Source organism: Pocillopora verrucosa, chromosome 5, assembly GCF_036669915.1.
Source record: "Pocillopora verrucosa isolate sample1 chromosome 5, ASM3666991v2, whole genome shotgun sequence".
NCBI lineage: Eukaryota > Metazoa > Cnidaria > Anthozoa > Scleractinia > Pocilloporidae > Pocillopora > Pocillopora verrucosa.
Window position 1 is genome coordinate 17029595 of NC_089316.1, and position 27476 is coordinate 17057070.

General features: G+C 40.4%; 1 pseudogene; it reads right to left on the minus strand.

Moving 5' to 3' along the window:
• Positions 1 to 131: 131 nt before the first annotated feature.
• LOC131787597 (uncharacterized) lies at positions 132 to 26510 on the minus strand (annotated as a pseudogene).
• Between the last annotated feature and the right edge of the window lie 966 nt (positions 26511 to 27476).

A 27476-nucleotide genomic window follows, 5' to 3' on the forward strand; every position in this document is an offset into this window, starting at 1 on the left:
CGTTTCAAATAAAGTTTCACTGCTACTGCTATTATGACTAAAAAGATTATTATCACGACCTGCACCACTATTACAGGTGACAAGATATCAAGCACATCTGTTTTCGAGGGTGTTTTGATATCAGTTGACGTTCAAATAGCACAATCAACACCAACATCCTCAGCGTGCGAGCAATAGCGAGATGAACCATATGGACAGTCCAGCAATGATTTTTCGTCACCCATGCATCTAACAAGGTTCCGATGAATAGGACCGGAGCCTTGACCGTATTTTGCGCCTCCATGCGCATTGCGTGCACCTTTGAAACCTAGCTGATGGCAGACAACAGCTGCATCATTTATGTCCCATTTGTGATCACAGATGGTACCCCATTGGCCTTCTATAAGAACCTCAACGCGGCCATAGTTTTTACTTCCGTGTATCCTAACTTGGGTAGCGCCAAAACTGCACTCCATGCTGGCGTCTTGTTTATGAGTGCAGTCGTGCTCTCCCCATTTTCGTTTGTTGCACTTGTAGAGATGAGTCTCACTCCCTGAGCAGCGCACGTTGTCAAGCCAGATTGGCCCACTTCCTTCGCCATGTGTAGCGTCCTTATACTCACTGTAAGTGCCCCTAAGGCACGGGTTTATCCCTTGTTTTGATTTAGTAATCGTTTAATTAATAATCTGTAAAAGTCACACTAGGTGCCTCGTCACGCGTTCCGTAAGTGGTATCGCATTTCCAAACAGAACGGATCTATTGTGCAATTCAATAATTCGATCGATTTCGCAAGCACTCGTGGTTTAATAGAAAGAAATTGTCTGTCGTTTTTATCGAAGGAAGGAAAGGTCCTTTTTGTGTCAACTCTCGCCAGATCCGGCAACAATGTAAGTTTAATTTACCTCGAGTGTTTCTATAGCTAATTTCTTGTCCCTAATTTTGTGAATCAATTATTTTTAGCTTCACGGTCAAATACGACATTTAATAAAGGAGGCGTTCCATGAAAGAAATTGGGGCGATATTTGTTGTGTCGATCAGTGAGATTCGTACGGTCCAGCTAGCGGCGATCAAGCGTCGCTATAGTGAAGATTGGAGGAATTCAAGATATTAGCGGGAGTTTGTCGACTGCATACAATAGCCATGGCGCAGGCAAATCCTACGATGGAAGAAGTCACGAGCGAACAGAACGAAGACCATCAAGTCGGCGTTGAAACGACTGAAAGGGACAGAAGAGAAAGAATCCCTACCGAAAAGGGCGAGTCACTTCGCCTGGAAAGGCTTGTTGAGGAGCGAAAGGCCGCAGGAGTCGCTCTGAGGAGGCAGATAACGAAGGTAAACTCTTTACTCGAATCGATAAAAGAATTAGACGCAAGAGTCCTAGAGCAAGAGCGTGACAGTCTAGACTTGTGTAGGGATAGGATGAATGACGCTCATCACAATTATTACAAGGAATTGCATGACACTAAGGAAGCAGATGAAGCGTACGAGTGGTTTAATATTCGGGATCGCGAACATTTCCAATGTCGCATTAGAATTAACGAAGCCTTGCTTAGTGTGGAAAGACAAACAAGCGATAAAATGTCTCTGGTTTCGTCAAAATTATCCAAGCGTTCTTCCTCCTCTTCAGTAAGATCTAGAAGAGCAAAGGCAGCGGCCAAGGCAGCGTGTCTTCAAGTAGAAATGGACTTTCTAGAAAGGGAAGCAGAGTATAAGAAGCTAGTAATGCAAAAGGAGTTAGCTAAGGCAAAGGCTGAGGAAGAAACCATGCGCAAAATCGAAGAAGAAGAAAGGCAGGAGGATTTCCCCCAGATCCCGAAGCATGAAACACCAATTCTAGACGTCAAACCCAAGCTATCGCCCAAAGAGGAACCTAGTGAAACGAAACCTTTGCAAGATAACGGGATCTTAAACCCAAAGGCTCCGCCCTTTGAACCCCCAAATGGCCCAGTTGTACGCCAAGGCACGCAAGCTGGTGAATCACCATCACGTGAATCAAAGCCGGAGATTTCCGACAGAACAGACGAGTTAACCTCGGTGGTGAAGCTTGTCGCCGAACAACAAAGAATGAGTCTGCTCCCAGCACAGCAGCCCCCGGTTTTCTCTGGAAACCACTTCGATTACGCAGCATTCATCAGTGCCTTCGAAAGTTTAATAGAGTGCCGAGTGAGCGATCCAAAGCAGAGGCTCTATTATTTAAACCAGTTCACATCTGGGGACGCTAAGGAATCAATTCAAGGCTTCATTAACCTCGACTCTCCAGATTTCTATGATAAGGCTAGAAAGGTATTAAAGGAAAGATTCGGCCATCCTTATCGCGTTGCACAGGCCTACAAGGATAAGCTGAACGCTTGGCCTCCTATGAAAGAAGGGGACGGCGCGCGTTTGCAACAGTTTGCTGATTTCCTGGTGCTTTGCGAACAAGCCATGAATACGTTAAAGTACATGGAAGGCCTTAACTCCGAGGACACTCTTAGAAGGATAACTGCAAAGCTGCCAAGTAACATGGGAGTGAAATGGTGCCGTTTTGCCAATAAGATGTTAAAATTAGAAGAAAGACTTTCTACGTTTCATGACGTTGTCAAATTTGTAACACAAGAAGCAGCCTTGGCAACCGACCCAGTATTCTCACCTGAAGCCCTCAAGGAAGCAAGGAAAGATGAGTTCACTAGCAGTAGCAGCAGTGACAACAACACCAACAGGAACACAACCTGGCGAAACAATGGAAGAAAAGGCAAGAGTACAAGTAGCTTCTTGACAAGTGCCACACCTCACGATGATCAGCCGCCACCAGGTTCTTCATGTCCATTCTGCAACAGTCAGCATCACGATCTGGAGAAGTGCTCAAGTTTCAAGAAGAAGACTGTTAAAGAAAGAAGAGCATTTATCCAAGAAGCTAGAATATGTTTCGGTTGTCTCTGCTACGGCCACATGTCAAGAAGATGTCGAAACCGGAAGGTGTGTAAGACATGTAGTATGCCCCACCCGACCATCCTTCATGATGAAAGCAAAATTTCTCCCAAGCAAGGTAGTGAAGACCAAGCAAGAGTAGTTCAGGCAGCTGAAGCAACTAGCAGCTGTACAAGTACCTGTAATGCTACTGGAGTCACCGATGCCATCACAAACTCTATGATTGTTCCGGTTCGAATGTACCACCAAGACAACCTCGAAAGACAAGTTGTAATTTATGCGCTGCTCGACCCAGCTAGTAACGGAACTTTCGTTAAGGAAAGCATACTCGAAGAACTGCAAGTTAATGGAGTCGAGACTCAATTGAAGCTAAACACAATGCATGGTTCAGAAGTAGTTCCTACTCGTAGAGTGAGCGGTCTTATCGTGGAAAGAATGGATAGAGCGGTCTACATCAAGCTTCCCAAGACGTACTCAAGGAACGAAATACCATCGAGAAGAAACGAGATCCCAAGGCCAGAGTCGGCAGCAAAATGGCCACACCTAAGTCATTTAGCCAACAAGATTTACCCGTACCAAAACGATCTGCAAGTGGGACTTTTGATCGGCTCAAACTGTCCAAACGCCATAAAGCCGAAGCAGATCATTCCTGGTAGAAGCAGCGATCCTTATGCCATCCGTACCCTCCTTGGTTGGGGCATCATTGGTCCAGTGACAGGAAGTACAACCACAGAAGATTCGGATGTCTTATGTCACAGAGTTGCAGTGAAGGAGATCGGTAGCGAAGAATTACCTTCCCATAGTTTTGTTGTTGAGACACACGTAAAAGAGATCATCTCTCCAGAAGCAGTTAAGAGAATGTTCGAGCGAGATTTCAATGAAGGGAAGCACGCGGCTCAACAAACCCTTTCCATGGATGATCGAAGATTCATGGCAAAGGTTAAAGAAGGAATTACCCATCGTTCAGATGGACACTATGAACTGCCATTGCCACTACGAAATGAATCGTTAGCCCTGCCGAATAACGAGAAGCTTGCAGTCCATCACCTCCAGCAGTTGAAACTGAGATTTCGAAGAGATGAGAAATACAAAGAAGACTACACGGCATTCATGAATGACATGATTAAGAAGGGATATGCTGAGAAGATACCAAAGGACGAAGTTAGGAAAGATGGAAAGACATGGTACCTTCCTCACCATGGTGTCTTCCACCCTCAGAAGCCGGACAAGATCCGCGTAGTCTTCGATTGCTCCGCGGAGTACAAAGGGGAGGCTCTTAACAAGCATCTTCTCCAAGGCCCAGATCTTACCAACAAGCTTGTTGGAGTGCTATCGAGGTTCAGAAGGGAGCCAGTTGCCTTCATGGCAGATATAGAAGCAATGTTTCTGCAGGTCCACGTCACTGAACATTGTAGAGATCTGTTACGCTTCTTGTGGTGGGAGGATGGCGATGTAAACAAGGAGCCCACGTTATACCGGATGACCGTTCATCTCTTTGGAGCTGGTTCGTCTCCTGGTTGTTGTAACTTTGCGCTAAAGAAGACCGCTGATGACCATGAGCAAGAGTTTGGCTTCGAACCAGCCGAGTTCCTGAGGAAAGATTTCTACGTTGACGACGGTCTGAAATCTGTACCTTCTACAAGTCAAGCAAAGGAGCTCATACGCAAGACTAAAGAGATGTGTCGGCGCGGAGAATTTAACCTGCATAAATTTACAAGCAACAAAAGAGAAGTTATCGAGTCCATACCAGTGGAAGATCGTGCGAAAGGCATAAAGGAGCTGAATCTCGAGAAGGATGAACTGCCTATGGAAAGAGCGCTTGGTGTGAGTTGGTGTATTGAGTCAGACGCTTTCAAGTTCCGGATCGTGATGCAAGATCGCCCTTTAACGCGAAGAGGAATTCTGTCCACTGTTAGCAGCGTGTACGATCCGTTGGGGTTTCTGGCACCTCTAATCTTGACAGGAAAAGGCCTTCTGCAAGATCTGTGCAGAGGTAAAGTGGAATGGGACGACTCTATCCCCGAGAACATAAGATCACGTTGGCTGAAATGGAGGGATGAGTTACACCACTTAGAAGATCTCTCCGTTCGAAGATGCTTTAAACCAGAAGGTTTCGGAACGGTGATATCAACACAGCTTCATCACTTCTCAGACGCAAGCACGACTGGGTATGGCCAGTGTTCATACGTTCGTTTGATAGACGACAAAGGCCAGATCCACTGTTCCCTGATTATGGGCAAAGCAAGAGTAGCTCCTTTAAAGATGGTCACCATACCACGTCTGGAACTCACAGCAGCTGTGGTGTCAGCGAGGGTCAGCGAGATGCTCCGCGAAGCGTTGCAGTCTATGGATCAAGGCAAGATCAGCACTGAGATGTTGAAAGAGAATTGTGATTGGATAACCTTTAAGATGAATTTCCCATCAGCCAGCCATGCAGGAGGAGTATGGGAGCGCCAAATCAGGACCATTCGCAGTGTACTATCAGCCCTCCTGGAGAAGAGTGCAAGTTGCCTGGATGGAGAGTCCTTTCACACGCTGATTTGTGAAACCGAAGCGATCGTGAACAGCCGTCCCCTGACAGTGGATAATCTAAGCGATCCAGGGTCACTATCTCCACTGACGCCAAATCATATCCTCACAATGAAAGCAAAGCCAGTTCTACCTCCGCCTGGCGTGTTTCAAAGAGAAGACCTGAACTCAAGGAAACGTTGGCGACGAGTCCAGCATTTATCATGCGAATTCTGGGACCGTTGGAGGAAGGAATTTCTTCATAGCTTACAAGAGAGGTCCAAGTGGACGAGACCACGCCGTAACATGCAAGTTGGCGACGTAGTTATCGTTAAAGACGACAACAAGGCGAGGAATCGGTGGAGCCTTGCTCGTGTGATAGAAACGTACCCCAACAAGGCCGATGGACTGGTGCGTAGTGTCAAGGTAGCGATTGGAGACCCTGATATCTCCAGCACTGGAAAGAGAGTGCACCCCCCATCAGTTTTGGAAAGACCCATTCAAAAGCTTGTCCTGCTGCTGCCAAGAGAGGAAAGACTGGGATTCCCGCATGGGGAGCCATTCAACGAACACATTCAAAAGGAGGACTAGACACGGACATGTCAGTGAACTCTGAACTTGTTACTTTAATTATGTTTCGTTTTGTTTGAAATACGGTGATTTCAAGGGGAGCCATGTAAGTGCCCCTAAGGCACGGGTTTATCCCTTGTTTTGATTTAGTAATCGTTTAATTAATAATCTGTAAAAGTCACACTAGGTGCCTCGTCACGCGTTCCGTAAGTGGTATCGCATTTCCAAACAGAACGGATCTATTGTGCAATTCAATAATTCGATCGATTTCGCAAGCACTCGTGGTTTAATAGAAAGAAATTGTCTGTCGTTTTTATCGAAGGAAGGAAAGGTCCTTTTTGTGTCAACTCTCGCCAGATCCGGCAACAATGTAAGTTTAATTTACCTCGAGTGTTTCTATAGCTAATTTCTTGTCCCTAATTTTGTGAATCAATTATTTTTAGCTTCACGGTCAAATACGACATTTAATAAAGGAGGCGTTCCATGAAAGAAATTGGGGCGATATTTGTTGTGTCGATCAGTGAGATTCGTACGGTCCAGCTAGCGGCGATCAAGCGTCGCTATACTCACTTTTAGCCTCTTTGAAGCCAAGCTCTCTACAAACTACGTCAGCAGCCTTATCGTCCCAGTAGTCATGGCAGACGGTCCCCCATTTATCAGCGTAGAAAACTTCCACTCTGCCGGCAAGTTTGCTTTGTGAAGAGGTACTATTCATACGCACGCTGCCATCCGTAATCGCTATTAGTGAAATTAAATCAGAGATGTGTGAGATGGACACAGACTACACAAAACACTTATAATGACTCCTAAAAGAAGTTATATTTAATTCATGCTGAGTGCGGCTTACGCTTAATGTACTCTACAAACATCGACCATTTTTATTTTACTTCAATGGTTACACAATGGCATCACCGTGTGAGCAAAGCGTGAACGACCGATTCCTACCAGCAACCTTATCGAACAAAACTTCGTTTGACGACAGTCTTTTTCATAAATTTGGAAGTCTGAAAAACTATACTATATTCTCAAAAAGACAAAAACTGTGCTTGCATCCCAAAAAAGTGGACACTGTACGTCTTTTTTCGCTAAGAGCTAATTATCCATGTAGACAAAACTACATAGCATCTGTTTTGGTGGACAAGTTTATTGCTGAATCGAACACGGCGAATTCTTTGAAGAAAAGTGCAAAAAGGATGTGAGTGAACTTTCAACGATAGGGTCAACTGAGGGACAATAACTTATTGAGCATAATCAAAAAAAACCCCACGTAATAAAACAGCAAAGCCAATTTTAGCATCAATTATTTTCCAAAGGCTTAGCTTTCGCACGCAAACTGGTGTAATGTCTATTTAATGGTGTATTTAAATACCCATTCCTGATTATATACACACTCCAAGCTTAGTTAACTCACGCTATAGATCGCCGGACTGCCGTGCGGGTGGGAAAGAGTTCAAGTCACCGACAGGACCAACACTCAAGGTCATAAAATATCTGAGCAGAAGGTGCTCTCTTAACTAAGAAATCCGCGACTGATTAGACACTCTAATCTTCTTAGATAGGGACAATAAACTTTATGCCTTGTTATTTATACAGGACCCCATTTAAACTAGCTTAAAGCTGAACTGGGCGAGCCAGCCAGTCCAAATATCGCAAACAATGTACATTACATATATACAAACCTACCTCGATATCTCGCCAAAAATCCTCTATATTCTTTACTACCATCAGATTCAAATCTCACAAATAGATTGTTGAGTGTGCTTGTGAACGATTCCTGGGGGGTAGTGTCTCCAAACAAGGTACCAATCACAGGAGCAGAAGCTGATCTACCATCGTGTATGACGACCTTATCTTGCTTATCCTCGGTGTCCAAACGTATAAAGACAAGATCAATTTGTCCATTTGATGTTATATTCCACGTGCAGTTCATGTTACTTTTGTATTTAGTAGCCTTTGAATTATCAATTGGCTCGATGTACCCTGTTGTATTCGATAGCCATATTGCTGTATCGGCACAGGAAGAAGTCACTGTCGCGTAAGGTGCTGTAAAAGTAGTGAAAGTATATTTTTAAGGATGATTCTGTCCTGATATGTCGATATGTTCTACAAAGGTGTGTGAATGAGTGTGAACGCGTGAATTTTTCAGTCTTGGATCAGATGTTCTGTCTCCGTGTTTTTTGCTATCAAAACATAAATGCTATTGATCAGGGGCAGTTAAATAAGGTTTAAAACGGGATAACCGTCAGCCGAATTTTAAACATTATAAGTAAAAAAAATTACGTAAAAACCTTCCTTAAAACCATAACGGAAAGAACTTTAAAATAGCTTTAATTCAATAGTTTTGCCGTATAAACTGTCACCCCGTCGAGATCCTCTTTAAGGAATGAAATAATTTGCTTCGCATGTAACCACAGTGGCACCAATCAGTAAAGCAGTTACTGTAGAAATAAATTGGGAGAAAATTTGTCGATGAAATCGGTTTTTTGTGAGCAAACGATTAAAACTAGGACGTTAGAGAAAGTCACAGTAGGGGAAAAAAATCTTCATAAGAAACGGAGGCATCAAACGAAAAGTTTAAATAATTTTCAACGGGAGATTCTCAATTAATCATCGGAAACTTACCCCCACATCCTTTAACGGTTCCTGCCAAGCCGGTTCCTGCCAGGCCAGTTTCACATCTACATCTATAGGAACCACGAACATTCTCGCAGGTCGATTTGGCAGGGCAGATATAAAAACTTTTTCCCAGGTCGCACTCCACCCAGTCTGTTTCGCACCAAAAAAAAAGGAGGAAAAAAAAGTGTTCGCAAACTTTAACTACAGCACATTCATATCTCAAGATCACAGTGCCTTGGTTTTATTCCAAATATCAAACAGTTTGATTTCTCATTTTTTTTTCTAGTGTTAAATGTGGAAATAATCTGCCTAAGGGTTGAAAATATCAACTCACTGTTGACTGACTTATTCTGTTAGTCATAGTTAAAATCGAGATACCTTCACATTTTTTGTTAGCATTCAGAAAGAATCCTTTATTGCATCGGCAGTCGTAACCGTCAAACACATTAACGCAATGAGAATCAGCTGGGCAGTCATAATTTTGGTCAGCACATTCATCATAATCTGTAAAAGAAAGCAAACACAAAATGGTTATTCAGTTTCTTATTATGGTTATAGCAGGCGAAATAAATAAAAGGCAGTTTATGACTGCATGTGCCTACTGCTGCATATTTGGGTAGTACTGCAGTGTAGTAAAGCAATGTTGTATAATTTCCCTTTCATCCTTTTTATTTTAAAAGCCTGGTTGCGAAAGCAAAATTTTTATGACAACATGACAAAAAAAGAGATTCCAGGAAGGCAGTAGGCACAGAAACGGAACTTCTTAAGAACAAGACTCCGTAAGAATCAAACATCTTGGGAAATCGAAATTTTCAACCCCCCTTCAAATTTTGCATGCAGGTAGGCACGCAGGGGGGATGCACAAAAAACGCCCTTTTTACAGGTTGCAGCACTCTTGTTGCCATGGTAACAACGGCTGCTTGTTCGAGGCCCGGGGCCTCATTTTCATAAAAAAAAAATCGCAAAAAGAGTGAAATGTTCATTTCTCTATCTCAAGCTAAATAGAACATTACAAATTGGCACTTCTACCATACATAGTGACATCATTTGTCTTCATTTTGATACATTTAATTTCCCCTGGGAGTGAATGTGAACACACCAATAGATTATTTATCTCATTACAGTTTCGGTCATTTTTGTTGTCGGGTAAAACTGGGAAAACGTTTATCTAAATTCTCCAAAAGTATACAGATTCTGGAACTGAAACTATCCACCTAGCTGGTTACAATATTCTAGTTTTTAAATATGAAAAAATTTCTGCGGGCCTGCCTGTACTTTCCATAGGGGTAATTCGCGAACGAAGCTCAAAATCAGATATTGCATAATTTGGCGATGTCTAATGTTCTAAACAACAAACGTTTCAGAAAAATGAAACGTGCGAAGCTTTTTGGCTGTTTTTACTTAGAATGCGCGGAAATCTGCTGATATATCGAAAAATGTCCATTTCTCGTCTTCTTTGGGGCGATAGATGGAAACCTCATGGAGAAATACAGCGTCACGCCATCGTGAAAACGTACATTTTTATGACAAATGACCGGTGTGAGGATAGTTTCGTGTAGATCAGCCGACTTCGACATATTTGAAATGACATACAAGTATAACAGTGTCTCTTCAGAGGACTTTGGATCGCTAAAATTCCCATGAAAGAAGGTGCAGCACTCGGAATCTGGATGATATGCTCACGATTTGAGGTATATGTAGGTAGTTACGTCGAGAAGTCCTCCATGAAGGTTGATCAATTTATTTTTTTAAAAGACGACAACCAGGGGCGAGATTTCTCTTCGGGATATTGCTCATAAGATAACATTCTTCCAAAGCCTTGCATGTAACGTACCTGTACTGTACCGAGATAAATAAATCTATTGGTGTGTTCACATTCACTCCCAAGGAAAATCGAATGTATCAAAGTGAAGACAAATGATGTTACTATGTATGGTAGAAGTGCCAATTTGTAATGTTGTATTTAGCTTGAGATAGAGCAACTTTCTTTTTATGAAAATGAGGCACCAGTCCTCGAACAAGCAGCTGTTGTCACCATGGCAACAAGAGTGCTGCAACCTCTAAAAAGGGCATTTTTGTGCATCCCCCTGAGTGCCTAACTGCATGCAAAATTTGAAGGGGGGTTGAAAATTTTCATTTCCCAAGATGTTTGATTCTTACAGAGACTTGTTCTTAGGTACTCAGAGACGCTTCATAGCGATCCCAACTGAAGCAAAACATAATTGTGGCAAAACTATTGTTTCACTGAAGCATGACAGTCACTAAACAATTTTCTAGATGTCCCATATGATATTTTCAGCTGCAGTATACTTCTACATATTCTTTTAGGCACTAACCTCTCTTGCAAGAATATCTGTGACAATCAGAGCAGTTCACGTCATTCCATTAGTAATGATGATTTTTAAGGAAGCCAAGAGTATGAACACAATCTTCATTGCCATAGTTGTTCGGTTGGTCCTTTGCCCAACGCCTAAATTTGGATGTGCTCTTGTCGCTCCACACAAAATTCCCTTCAGAGTTGATATCATTGAGCCCCAACCAGGAGTGTTCTCCACCATGCAGACTTTGGACAAAAACGTTTTCTTCCTGGTTACGTATGCTGGGAAGGTCAGCTGACTTTAAGCCACATGCTCTATTGCTGTTGTCCCAGTTATCGCATGCAGCCACTTGACTGTAGCAAAAGTTATCGAAATAGTACCAGTCGTCTTTACAAATACTGTCTGTAAGATAAACAAGATTTACAGTTTTTTAATTGGTCGTTCTGTTTTAACTATTTGGTGCATTGTTATATTTGCAGCCGGATAAAGAGCAAATTAAGGCTGAATTTTGTGAAGGATTTCTTTTCATTTAAATGGTGAAAAATGACTCAAGGTTAGAAGTTATTGACTCTCGCCAGCTCACGGGTACCTTGTTTCTCCCCACTTCTTTAGTGCTTTAGCCGCTTCCTAAGTGCTTTACAACTGAACAGAGCACAGTCAAGGCTTCTCTACTTGTTTTATAAAAAAAAAATCCGTTAAATTCCCTAAGCAAACTCCCAAGCATTACTTTCAATTTTCAAAACAAACTTTATTTCCAAAGCGAGCAACAGTGTCGTCAGCATGCTCTATACTCTCATAGAGCACGTTACAATAAGCCAATCAGAATCCCTGTTACAATGGTTCAAATAATCTGATTAGCTGTACAAGACTAAAGCTGTCAAAAATGTCAAACCATCAAAGTTAACATTATGCAATAGTTTAAAAACTTGAATAGTTCGGCAGGTCGAATAAAGACTTCTGCCCGAAGTTTTTTAGTCCCTAATACAGAATCTGAAAGTGAAATGTTCAGTGAAACTCGGCAGAATTGTGGCTCATAAAAACAGGCAAGTTTTTTCACATGACAAGTAGAAAACAAACAGTTCAAGGAAAGGGTTTTATAAATGAACGACAGCCGAATTCACCGGAACATGAAGATCGCTCGGAATGACAGCGCCGTAACACTCGGCTGCAGTGACTAATGTGGCCTTCCACTCAACGCATCGGAAAGGATATTGGAGCGAGCTCTAATTTTTTCACTCGAAGGGCGGCCGATGTAGTTCCTGAGGCTTGCTTCACTGCGATAACCGAAGATCGCCATCTCAGCGTGATCGCAGTCGCTCTGACACCGGCATGATGAGTATGAATTTTAACAGTTATGCTAGTTTGGTTATATTTTTCATCATTCCTGTTTTGTTCTGTTTTGTTTTTGATCATGAAACTTTACTTACTATACGAGTGTGAGCTGTGTTTGATTTCTATTACCGTACATAAGCTTGCCATCTAACTAAGCGTGAATACCTCTAAAACTCGGACTGTCCATTTCGTTTTCTCTTTGAGGATTTTCGTCTCAATTTACGTTATAATAACGTACATTACGGCGCCTGGCCTTTTTTAAAACCTTTGTTTGGTTCCTCTGTTGCTACTTGCCAGCTCACTTGTTCTGAAAATTTTACTTTCAATTGACGAAAAAAAGCCAGAAAAAAGTCCCGGAAAAGGTCAAACATAATAATGTTTGTGCTTTCTCTCGAAGGGAGGCCGATGAAGTTAATGGGGCTTGCTCTACTGGAATGACCAATGATCGCCATGATTAACTAGCCGCGATGGACCTCAGCATGAACGCAATCGCTCTGACAGCGTCATGATTAGTATGAATTGCAGTTAAGCCAGTTTAGTTATATTTTTCATCGTTCCTGTTTTGTTCTCTTTTGTTCTTGAGCACGAAACTTTATATATTATACGAGTGTTAGCGGTGTTTGTTTTTATTACCGTACGTAAGTTTGCAATCTAACTGAGTTTGAAAACCTTTAAAACTCAGACTGTCCATTTCGTTTTCTCTTTGAAGATTTTCGCCTCTGCTCACGTTATAATAATGTAAATTACGGCGCCTGGTATGTTTACAAACCTTTGTTTGGTTCTTTTGTTGTTACTTGCCAGCTTGCTTGTTCCGAAATTTCACTTTCACTTAACGAAAACGAGCTAAAGAGAATTCCCGGGAAAGGTCGGCCATAGTACAATTCGGCAGATAGCATGAAAGCTTTAGCTCAGCTCTGTGCTCTATACTCTCATAGATCACGCTCTTTTAATCAGTGACAGCGCGCGCGTTATATCCCAGCTTTATGAAATTATTATCACTACCCTTTCTTTTATTCTTAATTTACTGGTATACTGATGTGATTTTTTTTTCTTTTGAATGTAATCTGTTCCACTATGAGGAACACCAAGTGTTTAAATCTATTGCTAAGTGAGGAACTTAAGTGGCGATCTCTGTAAGAGCGGTCCAGGGCATTTCGCATCGGAAAAAAGTTTTCCCTCAAACTATCTTTGGTAACAAGTAAATAAAACCGCATTAGTTTCTAGAAATACGTTAAAATAAAACTTTTAGAGCTCTCAAAAGTCAAAGCTGCAAAAGGCCCTTTTTTGACCTCTTGCGTCATCGAAAATTTCAAAAGTTGAATAGCCCGGTCCTCGTATCACACCGCATGCAGCAAGAAACACTTTGTATTCTTAAACTGTGTGACATATAAGGTGTATAAAAAGCATTTCAATTTTGATATTCGTTTATTCAGAGGCGCGCCATAATTTATTTAAAAACACTCGTCGGACAGCTTTCTGAAATCGATCAAAAGTACTCTTTCTTTCTTGGTTGATATTGCTCAAGTCCAGACCAGACCATTAAAAACTCCGCTTGATCTCTGCTAAGAAGATGTTTGGCTGCAGTAAAATATAAAAATATCTTGCACCTATTGATTTTCCTCGCAGAGGTGACTTCAAACTTTTTGTGGTATTGCTAGCGTGACAGCCGATTACGCAAATTAGTTCATTGAGCAAACTCCGACCGTTTTATATGAGTAGCTCAATAAATCTTAGATTTTAACCATTTTGAGTAGAAAATATAGTAAGACAGAGCTTTAAGACCACACCGATTAATGCTTTAATCATTTTAAAAGGCCAAAATTTAACAAATTTTATTATCTCGTGACGAAAAACGTCAACAACAACGTATCTAATATGATAATTTGATTAGCGCTCGCAAACTCTTTTTCAAAAACTTGGCTTCTGTTATTTCATATTTGAGTTCTGACAGCTTTTTTCTATTCAAACCTGTATGAACATTTCAAACCAAACTACAGGATTCTATTTAGTGTAACCGGCGATAACAGCACACACTGAAATACACCGTGACCACTGTCCCATAATTCAATTGTGTAATTATCCTGAATTGTTTCTCCCTTCGCAATAAAGCGGCGATAACATCGCCTTTTGGATCAGAATTCTGGTCGGCAGGAGTAAGAGAAATTTTGTCTGCACACCTGTCTTCATGAAAGTTTCTATTCAGAACTCGAGGGAGTTCTTGTGGAAAAGGACACCGCGATCTTTGAGGAAATAAATTATTATGTTACGTGTCACCTCATTTTTCCAACAATTAGCTATATGTATGTTGTAAAGCGCGTAATTTTATTAACTGTAATTCATATGTCTCTTTCGGTACTGGTTTGCTTGTGATTAATAACACTAAATTCTTGAAGCGGTACTCGCAACAAGAAGTCCTGTTTTCCGTCGCGATCCTCAGAAACTTCGTTCGGAGACTCACGAGGAGTTTCTGGTTTGTTTAACCTGCCTTAGAGTACTGACTCAATAGAGAGTCGTCTCTGCTTAATCCATTTTTCAAAAGAGAGTGTCACGGAAGGAGAGCTTGTCTTTGCAAGTTCTGACCTGTTCGATGTAGAAGACTCAGTTGTGACAAAATGTGGGTCTGCGCAAAGCAGAGGCACACTTATGGGAAGTTCTGGCGCCAAAGTACAACGTGCCAGTATCCGACACACCCTGGTAGCGATTCCAAAGGGGTAAAGAGCCAGTATTCTGTCTATAGAGGTTTAGACAATACTGCGGCTGAGGGAGCGGATGGTTTCAAGGATTTTCTCCAAATTATAGACAAACTGGAACGCGTGGGAGCAGAAAAGGATTTGTGTAAAGAAGTTCGGAAGAGGCTTCAGGAGAGCAAGTTGTATTTGAAGACTACATACCGTAATCACCGCGAAGAGGACGATAGCAAATGTGCCGATCACCGTAAGGCTTTGAACTGAGCGATGCTGGTGACACTGACTTTCTGAAAGTGTACAGTCACATGCAGTCACAACGTGAAGTGTGAGGATTGTGAGAAGAGTTTTCTTGAAGAAATAAAAGGCGCTATTTCTGAGTACACAGTGAAATTGGAAATATCCTACGAGCAGAAAACCAGGATCAGTACAAGCGGCAAATTGCTGATACTTTGAAGAGAGATGAAACATTCATAATAGTTGACTTGACAATGAAGTTCATAGCGATGAAGTTCCGGGAAAAACAAGCAGAATGGTTTGCCAAGAGGAGAATCAATTGGCATGTGAGTAGCGTTGTTGTAAGACAGGAGGAAAGCCTGAAAGTGACTTGATACGTACACCTTCTTAACAGCTGTGAACAAGACTGGTTTTCAGTACTGTCAGTCCTAGAAAATCTCTTCGTCACCATAAAGTTGCAAAATTCAGGAATAATAAAGACCTTTCTAAGATCGGATGAAGCAGGTTGCTGTCACAACAGTAAGCTGGTATCATCTCTATGAGAGCTCGGATATCGCCAGGGATCGAACTCGTTAGGTACGATCCGATTATTTGCCACAGGCTGGAATAAATGTGTCACAGGAATCTGTGTCCGTTAAAAGCGCAATCAGGAGATACTGCAACGAAAGCCATACTGTTGTTTCTGCTAAAAACATACATACCGCATTGAAAGAGAGACCGGTCAGGGGAACGACGGCGTCAGTGTGCATAGTCCAGGAACAGAACTCAACCGTATAAATTAACAAGATTGCCAACTTACACATCTTTGAGTTTACTCTCCGCGTTTGGAGAGCGTTTAATGTTGAGGCCAAGAAAGTTTATTCAGTAAAATTGAAATTGCAATTTTTCCACAGAAAAAAGACGGATCTGGTGGAGGAGACTCCATTTTTCCCCACTACTGCTCGACGAATTGCATCAGCAGGAGAAAGCAATGATGGCAACGACGGTAGTTCCTATCAATGCCCTGAACCTGGTTGCGATTAAGATTTTAAGACCCAGGCCGACCTTGACCTCCATATGAACTAGCTAGTTCATCATGTAAGTCCTGTGCCTACGAGCATGACTTAAAGTCTTTATGACAAAGTGAAGAGGTAGTGTGTTCATCACTTTCAGTCGTTGTCATTAGAAGGTGAAAGTTCGACTGAACTGGTTGCAGTGGCCACAGAACCCTTGACAAGTGCTTTACAGCTTCCCATGGAATGGGCTCTTCATACGAGAGTTGTAAGTGAACGGCTTTCGCAAAATGTCAGGCAGTACTTGACACAGAAATTTAATATCGGATGAGACACTGGCAGAAACCAAACCCAGAGAAAGTAGCAAAGGATATGCGAACTGCTTGCACAATAGATGGAGAGAGAATGTTCGATAGAACAGAGTGGTTATCCAACATACAGATTCAAGGTTTATTCTCGAGATTGTGCCTTAAACAGCTATCTAAAATACAACAAGAATCGGATGACGCCATCGACGCAGACGACGAAGACGACCACTTGATGGAGGCATCCGCGTCTGATGTAGACGAAGAGTGTTTGAGAGAGGCGAGGGACGCAATAATGGATGAGATACGACTGAAACATCCAATCATGTTTGATATCTATGTTGTGTGCTCGTTGGCAAGAGAAACAAGGTTGCCTAGCCTCAAAGTCAAGATTCTAAGAGACATGTGCAAACATTTTGAGCTCGCTTTCAAAATGCAAGATACAAATGCAGCAGCTCTTGCAAAAATGGAGGAAGTGATTTTGGACTGCAGTTGTCATGCAATCTAGTTATGACGTCCACCTATTCAATGAATGCGATATCCTTTTTCACACGAACTCTCCAAACTTATGAACAGAGACTGTTATGCAGGCAGGTGTGACGGCCAAATATCTTTTTTTTTTCCTTTCAGCTAGAAATCCGAGCAATCGCTACTTTACTTAGCGTGAGAAGTATTCAGGACAATTACACGATGGAATTACGTGACAGAGTAACTGGTCACGGTGTATTTCAGTGTGTGCTGTTATCGCCGGTTACACTAAATAGAATCCTGTAGTTTGGTTTTGAATTGTTCATACAGGTTTGAGTAGCATAAGCTATCAGAACTCAAATATGAAATAACAGAAGCCAAATTTTTATAAAGGAGTTTGCGAGCGCCAATCAAATTATGATATTCAATACATTGTTGTTGACGTCTTTCGTCACGAGATAATAAAATTTCTCAAATTTTGGCCTTTTAAAATGTTAAAAGTATTAATCGGTGTGGTCTTAAAGCTCTTTCCTACTATATTTTCTACTCAAAATGGTTAAAATCTAAGATGTATTGAGCTACTCATATAAAATGGTCGGAGTTTGCTCAATGAACTAATTTGCATAATCAGCAGTCACGCTAGCAATACCACTAAAAGTTTGAAGTCACCTCTGCGAAGAAAATCAATAGGTGCAAGATATTTTTATATTTTACTGCAGCCAAACATCTTCTTAGCAGAAATCAAGCGGAGTTTTTAATGGTCTGGTCTGGACTGGAGCAATATCAACCAAGAAAGAAAGAGTACTTTTGATCAATTTCAGAAAGCTGTCCGACGAGTGTTTTTAAATAAATTATGGCGAGCCTCTGAATAAACAAATATCAAAATTGAAATGCTTTTTATACACCTTATATATCACACAGTTTAAGAATACAAAATATTTCTGGCTGCATGCGGTGTGATACGAGGACCGGGCTATTCAACTTTTGAAATTTTCGATGACGCAAGAGGTCAAAAAAGGGCCTTTTGCAGCTTCGACTTTTGAGAGCTCTAAAAGTTTTATTTTAACGTATTTCCAGAAACTAATGTGGTTTTATTTACTTGTTACCAAAGATAGTTTATTGGGGAAAGTTTGAGGAAAAACCTTTTTTCCGATGCGAAATGCCTTGGACCGCTCTTACAGAGATCGCCACTTAAATGCGCAAGAGGTTGTCATTTATTGAGGTCGGCTCTCCGCCTATTAGATTATTCGTACCTCCCAACACCGCATATGAAACGTTCAGTGGGTCAAAGCGTTGCACTTCCAGTTCTTTGACACAGATTCGGAATGCCTTCTCTGTGATATACTTTAAAAAAATAAAACAAACATTATTTTTTTTAATAATAGAGCTAAGCGTATCTCATTATATGACATCGATACGGAACATTGTCTAGGTATACATGGTTGATTATTGATGACGCAACTCTGTAAATGCTACGACGACAAATTTGAAAACAACAACAACAAACATGCAAACAGAAACAAAAAAAACAAACATTCTGGAAATGCAATGTTTTAGTTTGGTAAGTAAAAATCATATTTGTACTTACAGCCCCCTGTACCTCGAGGAACTGAACCATTGAAGTACGGAAGTAAACGAAGATCCAAAGAAAAATATGCATGGCAACATACAGTAAAAGCATAAACGCAGCTAGCTATCTAAACCTCCTGTCATGATAATGGATAAGTTATAATTTGACACACCTCAATCCAGCTAACGATTCCATTGCACTCTGCTGGAGCATTGCCTCCACTGGTAGAATGACTGGCGCTTATAAATACTTTTGGGGGCTTTTTGTAAGCCGATCGAGTGTAACTCACATCCTTTTGATGAAATGAGGAAAATTCTCAATTACTTGACAAATAAGTCATTCAACCAATTAAATGAAATCAACAATGATAAAATCAAGAAAATACGATTATTGCATAATGCATTCGAACTAAATAAAAACCTAAAAAGCAGATTTAACTGGTTTTTCAGTCTAAAAAATCAGATCAAAAGGAAGAACGACGCTCGCAGCACTGAACAGCCTGTTTAGTTACAACTTTAGACTGGCTTTATTACATATCTAATTAGTTTATTGGATGACGGGAATTTTCTTGACCAATTGCCTAAAGCCAAAGTAAGAAAAATTAGTCAAATATAAGATACCTTTAAGGTAAAACTTTAAAATTGGTCTACCAGTGCACTACATGCACGCACCCACACCCACGCAACCACTTTTGCCAAAGGGCGCAACACTTACCTTACAGAAAGCGTAGTTGTACTCTCCTAACGGCGAACCAGTATTCGGAAAGCTGACGAGGCCGTGCTCCTTAAACCATGGTCTAGGTGTTTTTTCGAAAAACAGCCAGCTCTGGGAGAAAAACAGAAGACTTAATTCATGAAGGTAAGTACATAGACGTATGCCTGGGTAGAAATTGAACTAAGAAATATGATGTTTGGCGATTAGGTCATACACGAAGCCAATAGTTCCTGCCACTATCAGAGAAACGTCTGCTATCCAACCGAGCATTCTCTTTTCCTTGCACAATACTGGAAAGTCTACTCAGGATTGAGTGCTGCAGTTCATTACGACAATACCTACTATTACTGACAGCTGGAACTTTAGTACCTGGTTGGGATCCCATGTTTTAGAATTCCAAGGGCTAAGGAAACCAGATAATTTAGAGTCAGCACCAGCAAATAACAAACTTAAGCACAAAACTTACCACTGTAATTTTATCATGAGCTCCTGCGAAGTTTTGAAATTCTCTAAGACAGATCTGGAAAGAACTCGTTGAAACATCTTCGAGCCATAAAGAGGTAGCGTCATACCTGAGACCTGTTCTGTGGTGCACTGCTGTTGCAAAGACAGACGGGGGCTCAGAACGCTAAAGTTGAAAAAATGAGGAAACTAATTTGACTATGAAGTTATACTAAAAGATACACGACAAGAACCAGCACATCTCATCATCATTAGGTCATGAAATGGCATCATAACAAAAATAAATCCTATAATGATAAGTTTATTCTCCAAAGTCGGGTTGTTCAAAGCTAGGTAAGATGACCAAAGGTTAGTGTGAAATCTGATCTCATATCTGAGAGCTTTAACAGAAAATTCGGTGTAATTCTCTTTGTCTACGATTTAATGTTTGGATGATCTATAATGAATGTAGAGAATTATCCCAAAAAGGCTATTGAACAAAGGAATATAGGAACCCAGATTAAAACTTGAACCTGGGTGAGCGCTAACAGCCTTCGAGCGACATGGCCCAGGAGATTCAGTCTAAACCAAAGCAGTTTGAAGTTTCGCACTAAATTACTGGTGTTAAATAGGAGTATTCAGTTGCATAGTTTGGAAGGTGGTTTGCCTAGTCAGGCCAAGTGCTCCACCCCCCCCCCCCCCCCCCCCCCGTTACCTATTTATACTGCAAGGTGTAGAAAGGCACAGTGAGAGTAAAGTGATCTGCTCAAGAATACGACGCATTGACTCGGCCAGGTCTCGAACGGAGCGAACTGACCGTAATGGCACCGCGTCTCCCGCAAGTTGAAATAGGAATAACACAATCCTTGTTTGACAACAAAAGAGTTAAAAAGTGCAAGTTTCTAGAGCACTTTTCAAAGCAGCATAAAAAATTAATGCGATGTATATCACAAAAATGTCCAAATCTCGTTACTCTTAAATTACAGAGGAATACATACCTTTGGAGATAAAGGGACTGTTACGCAGCTAGTTCCAGTCGACCATGTTGTGAAATTCGCTTCCCCTGCTACTCCTCCAGGTGGATTTCCCTGATAGGCCATCCAGTCTATTGAAGGGAAGCTGTCTGCAAGGTATTTGTTCTTCCCAGTTCGAGTAACACAGGCTGTAAACTGAGTAATGTTAACGCTTTCGACCCAAGGTGTAGCAGCTTCATGTACCCAATCGGCATACGAGTAGTTGAAGTGGTTCACAGAGAGTTGCACATGAACTTCCTTAAGAGGATAGAATATGAAAGGTTTGAACTTGATCACAACACACTGATCCTCTATCCCGGGAGGAGGATTTGGAAACTCGTGTCTTCCTTTCTGCATAGGGAAACCTACAGTTGGACGGAAATAACAACAACGAAAACGATTTCAAAAATTCACGTTTTGACTATAGGGAAAGGAGTCAGAATAGGCTCTGATTGCCCCAAGATAACATATTTATCATATCATGTTATAGGTGAGGTCGCCTTAATTGCTTTCATACTCTTCCAAATTTTGGTGTATTAAGCTACATGAAATTTTAACGTTGCTACAATATGCAATACGGCACCAAAACTTTGTCTCCGGCCTGTCTTGTACAAGGTGGACATATTGAAATGAGTTAATTTTTGCTGATGAGTTCCTCTATTCTTTGGAAGGAGTTCATTTATACCTCAAAAGTCTGCTGGAAAGTTTGGTTTGCTTTCTAAGTTTGCAAAGGCCCAAAACGAAATGCGTGGGTATTTTCTGCAGGATGACGGGCATTTTCAGGGAAGGAAGGCGAGCTGTTTTGCGAGATGACCGTTTTGCAATTTTTAAAAACTCAGAATTCAAAATCATTTTGGCTATTGTGAATCGAGCCAGAAAGATTTTTTCGCCCATTTGCACCTTTTGAAAATCAAGTTCTTGTGCTATGTTGACACTCAAGCTTATCCATGTGCTCGAGAAGAAATATAATCGATATTCACACTTCGAGAATTTGCGATTTTATAATCAAACCAAAAAGTTATTATTTTTTCCCCATTCCACGTCTCATTGGAAATCGCGATCTCTCAAGCTACGGTAGCTCCAGATGAAAAGAAGGTAACTGCGAAGTCTTAAAATTAACTTTAGAAAAATTTTAAAAACCAATATATCGTGCCACTCAGTAAAGCTTTTTAACCTTTCTACGCCTCTTTTCTGACATATTTTTTCTCGAACCAGTCATGGGACTCCAACTGCAACCTCAATGAACACAAAACATTTCGACCTACTCCCCTTATTTTGCAAACTCAAGATTTCTCTAGGGGTTGTCGTCCAAGCAAAACAAGAAACTCACTTAAGACTTCGTTAACATTAAAATTACATATTTTCACGCCCTTATAATCCGCGCCAAGCAAGCCACAATCTCTGGAACCCCGTCATCATTCAAAATTCTAAAATTATCGCTCCGAAGTTGCCGCTTTAGCAAAACGTTATTTGTCATCCATCATTTTCGCCAGGTAATATTTACAAACACAAGCCGTCAAAGGTAACAACTTGAAGGATATAAACTGTGAATACACACAAAAATTCACTCCATGATGCCGGAGAAAGCTTCGAAATAATCTTCGCTGAACTCTATTTCATGTAAATATAGCTTATTTCATGGTTACGGAGCGCGTGCGATTCTTTTTTACGAGTTTTGAAAAATAAAACGAAACAACGGGGAAGTAACGAGTGAGCTTTCTTTTTCATAGCGAGTTTATAAAAACTGAACGTGCAGAGAAGAGCAAAACAAAACAAATAAACAAATAAATAAACAAAAGGAACAAAAACAACAAAAGAAAACAATAAAACAAGCCAAAAACATTGCACTCTGCAAATTGGGAGAAAATTGAAAAGGAACATAGGACTAACGTTCGAAACGTCAGATTTAGAAATCCTTTGAGAAGGGTAATCTACATTATCAACTCAATTAATAAAACCAAATTATCTTTTCAGATCTCTCAGTCTCGAAGTAAAAATAAAACTCAAGTAGTTAAGAGGAATGTAAGGGTACTTTTGGCGAAGTTTAATAAACAAAAAGACAATATTTTATACCATTGCATCTTCCAGGATGACAGTTTGTATAATTGCCGCGTTCTTCACAAATCGTTTGTTTGAAGTCACACATATTCCTGAAAGATCGACCGTTGGAACCACAGACATGTTCCTCGTACGATGGGCTGTTACATTCATACGTCCACTCATCACGAGCATAGCAGAAGCTTTCGTAAGTGCAGTTAATATTTCTACACGGGTCGAGGTCTATAATAGAATAAGAAATCACACATTTAGTGAATGGAAGGCATGAAAGTTTTAGGCGGTATATAGGGAGAAGTGCGATTTTTGCTCAATATCAATTTTTGGTTTACCAATTATAGTTTTGTAGTGTGCCCAACCATACTGGGGAACGTCTATTTTATTTCTTTCAAATAGGAATTCGTTTTGAGAAAAATGGGGACAGCTATTGACTATTCCTATCAAAACATCAACTCTCCATTCTCTGGCACCAGAGAGTCTTCAATTGAAGTTTGTTCTGAGATACCAATCTTAAATCAGACCATACCTTAAAGAATGAAACTCGTACAATTCTCCGGAAGAGCTGTAATAGGCTTTGATAATAAATCTCCGGAAGTGCTGTTATAGGCTTTGATAATAAATCGTTCGATCGTTGCAACAAGTAAATATATCATGCCTTAGTGCTATTTTCATACCACAGCATTTTGCAAGAATTTCTGCAGTCGCACCCAAGATAGGTCAAGAATGTTTAACCTAACAACGGTATTTCAAATCATGCGGTGCAGCTTTGTAAACCAAAAGAAAAATAGATAAAATATGGATAAATGAATGGAATGACTTTGTCTAGCTTTACTGCAATCAATTCGACAAATGTTTGTTTAAATAACTACGGCTGCTCAGCAATCAAAATGTTCACAATAGCAAGAAACGTGAATTCAAATAGAGAATGGCAACCAAGTGGAAATCTGACTCTGAAAAATTCTTTTGTTCGTGATGAAGGCTCAGAAAAGAATTGGAGGACCTTCAGATTTAAACTCATGTAACCGGGTTCGATAATAATCAATAACAGACCAATGCATTGGCGGTTGAGCGAGGTCACATTTTTCATTAGTTTCTTTAGCTTTTAAGAAGTTTGATGAAGAAACACGTAAGCATCTGTGTGTTTTAGATAAATATTGACAATTCTTTTATCAATTACAAATGCACATTCCATAAATTAATAACAAAAGGACATTCTTCCCATTCTTGTATCGACAAGGTAGTAATGAATAGAGGGATGAGTGCAAGTAGAAATAACAGAAAGTTCCGCCGTTGTATGGACACATGTCGAGAGAAACCCGGCAACGCTCAAATCAGTCAAAGGATTTAATCAGAGTTGACTCGGCGTTGCTCTCAAACCTTGATCCTTTAACTAAATGGAATCAACGGATGAGAGAATAACATTAAAAGTTTTCTGTTGGCACTAATCTGGTGAATACAGGTTACTTAACATATAAGATAGGGGATAAGGTCTTAAAGAACCTGTGGTGCTGCGTCGGTGGGAGAGTAGAATAGGGTAACTAACTATTATCAACTGATCATGAGTTGATAACGTTAATCGGACATATCCCATGTTCGAATCGACACAACTTTCCGGAGTCGCTCGAACTTTCCCAGTAACCATCTGGTACTCCCAAGAAATGTGAAAGAGTCTTTCATTACCCAAATGCAGGAATTGTAAATTTACGGAAGAATGAGGGCCCCGAGTTCAGCTCCTCTCAGTGGACCTTAAATGCAATCCAATTATTGATGGTGAAGTAAACCCTTTCTTCTTGGCCTTCTTCAACGAAACAGGCCTTGAAAAACCATGTTTTACATCTTACCAATCAAACTGAGATAGAATCGTAAATATTGGAGGATCCATCTCCAAAGCTGATTAAACTGAATGCACACTTTGGTAAACGCTGCTACAAACTGCCAGAGATAATTGTCATCCGCTTGACTAAGGCGAATTTTCCTCCTTTGATCGTCCTAAAAGAAAATATAATCTCCAACTGGGTAAACTTCGTGATTCCAAAAGAGCTTTTCTGAAAACCCAAGGAATACATTCGCAATGGCTAATCAAAAGAAAAAGCAGAATACTATACAAAGAAAGTAAGAAATCAAATAAAAAAACACCATGTGCAGATCAGCTTTTAATATGCAATTCAATAGCTAATGAGGTGGAACGAGTTTACCAAGACCAGTTTCACCACGAAGTGAGGTAAAACAATAATATCCCGGATAACTTTCAACACCATAAATAATTTTCCAAATATTTATATGCGGATACACCAAGAAGAAGACCTTTGGAGATCAAAATTCACATTTTTACTGTGGTAAATTTTCTTTGGTCATTGAACAATAAATACGTTGCTCTTGACAAGAGGGGGCACCCATTGAGCAAGCAAAGAAAACGTAAAACCTAGTTGCTGCCAATTTACAAGATGAAGTTTGGGCATGGTTAAGAAATTAGCAAGGTCAGAGTACGATAAATATTTCAACGAAAACCAAAACTCTCCATTTCAAAATGCCTAAGTGCGTTATTTATTTTGTCGGTTAACACATTCAGCCTTTCGGGCAATTCTATTAAATTAACATCAATTCATTTCTTAATCGAAGTCTTCCTCGGCCTTGCCGCCCTGACCGCTTAAAGTCCCTACTTCTTGTGAAGACGACGGTAATTACTGCGTTAGGAATTAGTCTTATTTAAAAGTCATGACGTGTCACCTAGCCCTGACCTTAAGGGGTGGGTGCCTTACAGAACCAACAGTGGAGGATGGAGGAGGTTTGCGACTTGCCATTGATTTCAGAAATTATATTTCTTTGCGTTTTTTTTCTCTGAAACGCATGAGCCCTTGTATTATTAAATTTTCTCACTCAAAAACGCCTATGATAACACGTTATTTTCGAAATACAACATACTTAGTTATGAAACATATTTAATTTTGGTAGAAAAAGTACATGAAATAAGTTCGAAGTTGAGCGGATTGTTATGGAAGGGTTGATTATATTCAGGGGCACTGTTCCATCCTCAGCGACTAACAAGCACCGAGGCTCAAAATATATAAAAGCGGTAAGGGAGATCCACCCTTTCATTCAATTTACTCCTAACCCAGTCGGTGGCAACTTAAGCTTCCCTCATACTTAGACTTCTAATTGAGACGTTCAACAAAAGTATGCGTCGCATGCACTGACGAAACTAAAGCTGCATCAAGACTCACATCAACTAACGCATTGCTAAAAGGAAAAGGATTTGCACTAGAGGTAAAATTTATAATACCATTCTCAAAACGATTTTAAAGCAAAATTTCAGAGAAAAATCTCTCCTAACAATCACATCGTAAGCTAAATCTTTTATAACATGTGCTTCAAAGGGAAATATTTGAAAATCAATAACAAATTCGAATAACGTTTTTCCCAAGGTAGTCAATAATGTACCATCCACCGAAGTCACACTTTCTAACTCAGGACTACTTAAATTTGGGTAAGCGCGGCGCAGATAAGTTTGCCAAACTTCTGGGTTCACTGCGGTGACGGTCGCTCCTGAATCCGAAAAACTACAAAACTCATGACCATTTTATACTAATCATCATCGAAGAACTACCAGCTTTAAAAGGAAAGTGAACATTTTTTATTATTATTATCCAGTTCTTTTCGGGCCTGAAGGTGTGAAGTCTGTTGATCGACTGTACTCAAAGTTGAATTACTTTGACATCCAGATTCTTTCTTAAACACTTTTCTAGAATCATTGCTCACGTCAATCAAAAGTGGGACATCAACAGATTCATGACCCTCATTCATATCACTAAAGTTCGAACATCGCAGCTGTTTAACATTTATAAGTTAGCGTTGACCTTTACTGACGATAATTCATTTGGCGACAACTCACTCAAAATTCTGGGGTTTCTCTTCTCTTGGAGCACCAAAAAAATAGACAGAAGATTTATTCTCAACAGACGAGGAGGAAAAACTGGAGAACGTAAACCTAAAGAAGACCTTTCTCCTTAACTTGAAGATGACTGATTTACGAAGCGAACAGCACTCGAAAAAATTCCGCCATCAATTTAATAACTACAGCAAAAGAAATAAATGATCATAACCAAACTGCGCTTTGTTCTCTATTAATTTAGTGGTATATTATCTTAGCGATGCAGTGATGCAAGCCAAAAAAGAAATAACACAAATAAACAGACATCAATGAGTCGAGTTGCCCATCTCCGAAAATATTTTGTATTGAAGAACTGCAGCTCTTCGGTGTAAACAACTCATGGGAGGCTATATTCTAAACTAGAGCAGTCTATAAACCTTAAGTTCAGATAAAAGAACAGAAATAAACTAAAACAAACAAACAAAGAATAAAAACCAAATCATATTACGTGACAGATCCATGCTCCGGAAACGTAACGGGGTTCATTTCTAATATTGAGGTCATTGTGGTTGCTTTTTTTCACAAACATAAAACCTGCTGCAACGATTCAGGAATCGAAGTGGTGCTTTTCCCTGAGGGTCCGAAGTGGAAATAAAAAGAGTACCTCTTGTCTTCGCTATGTAACAAAGGCTGATAGCATGATCGATGAAAGGCAGAAGCTGTGGCGCTCAAGTGAGGCTAGATTCTGTATTCGAATCGTTTAATTGCACGGTAATTTGATCAGATCCTAAAAAATCTTTTAAAAATGGATTCCATCTTTTATATTTTGTAACACCCCTTTATTCTGACGCAAGATTGACTTGTTCTCTTGCAAGGAGACTTTTTATGTTATTAGGATA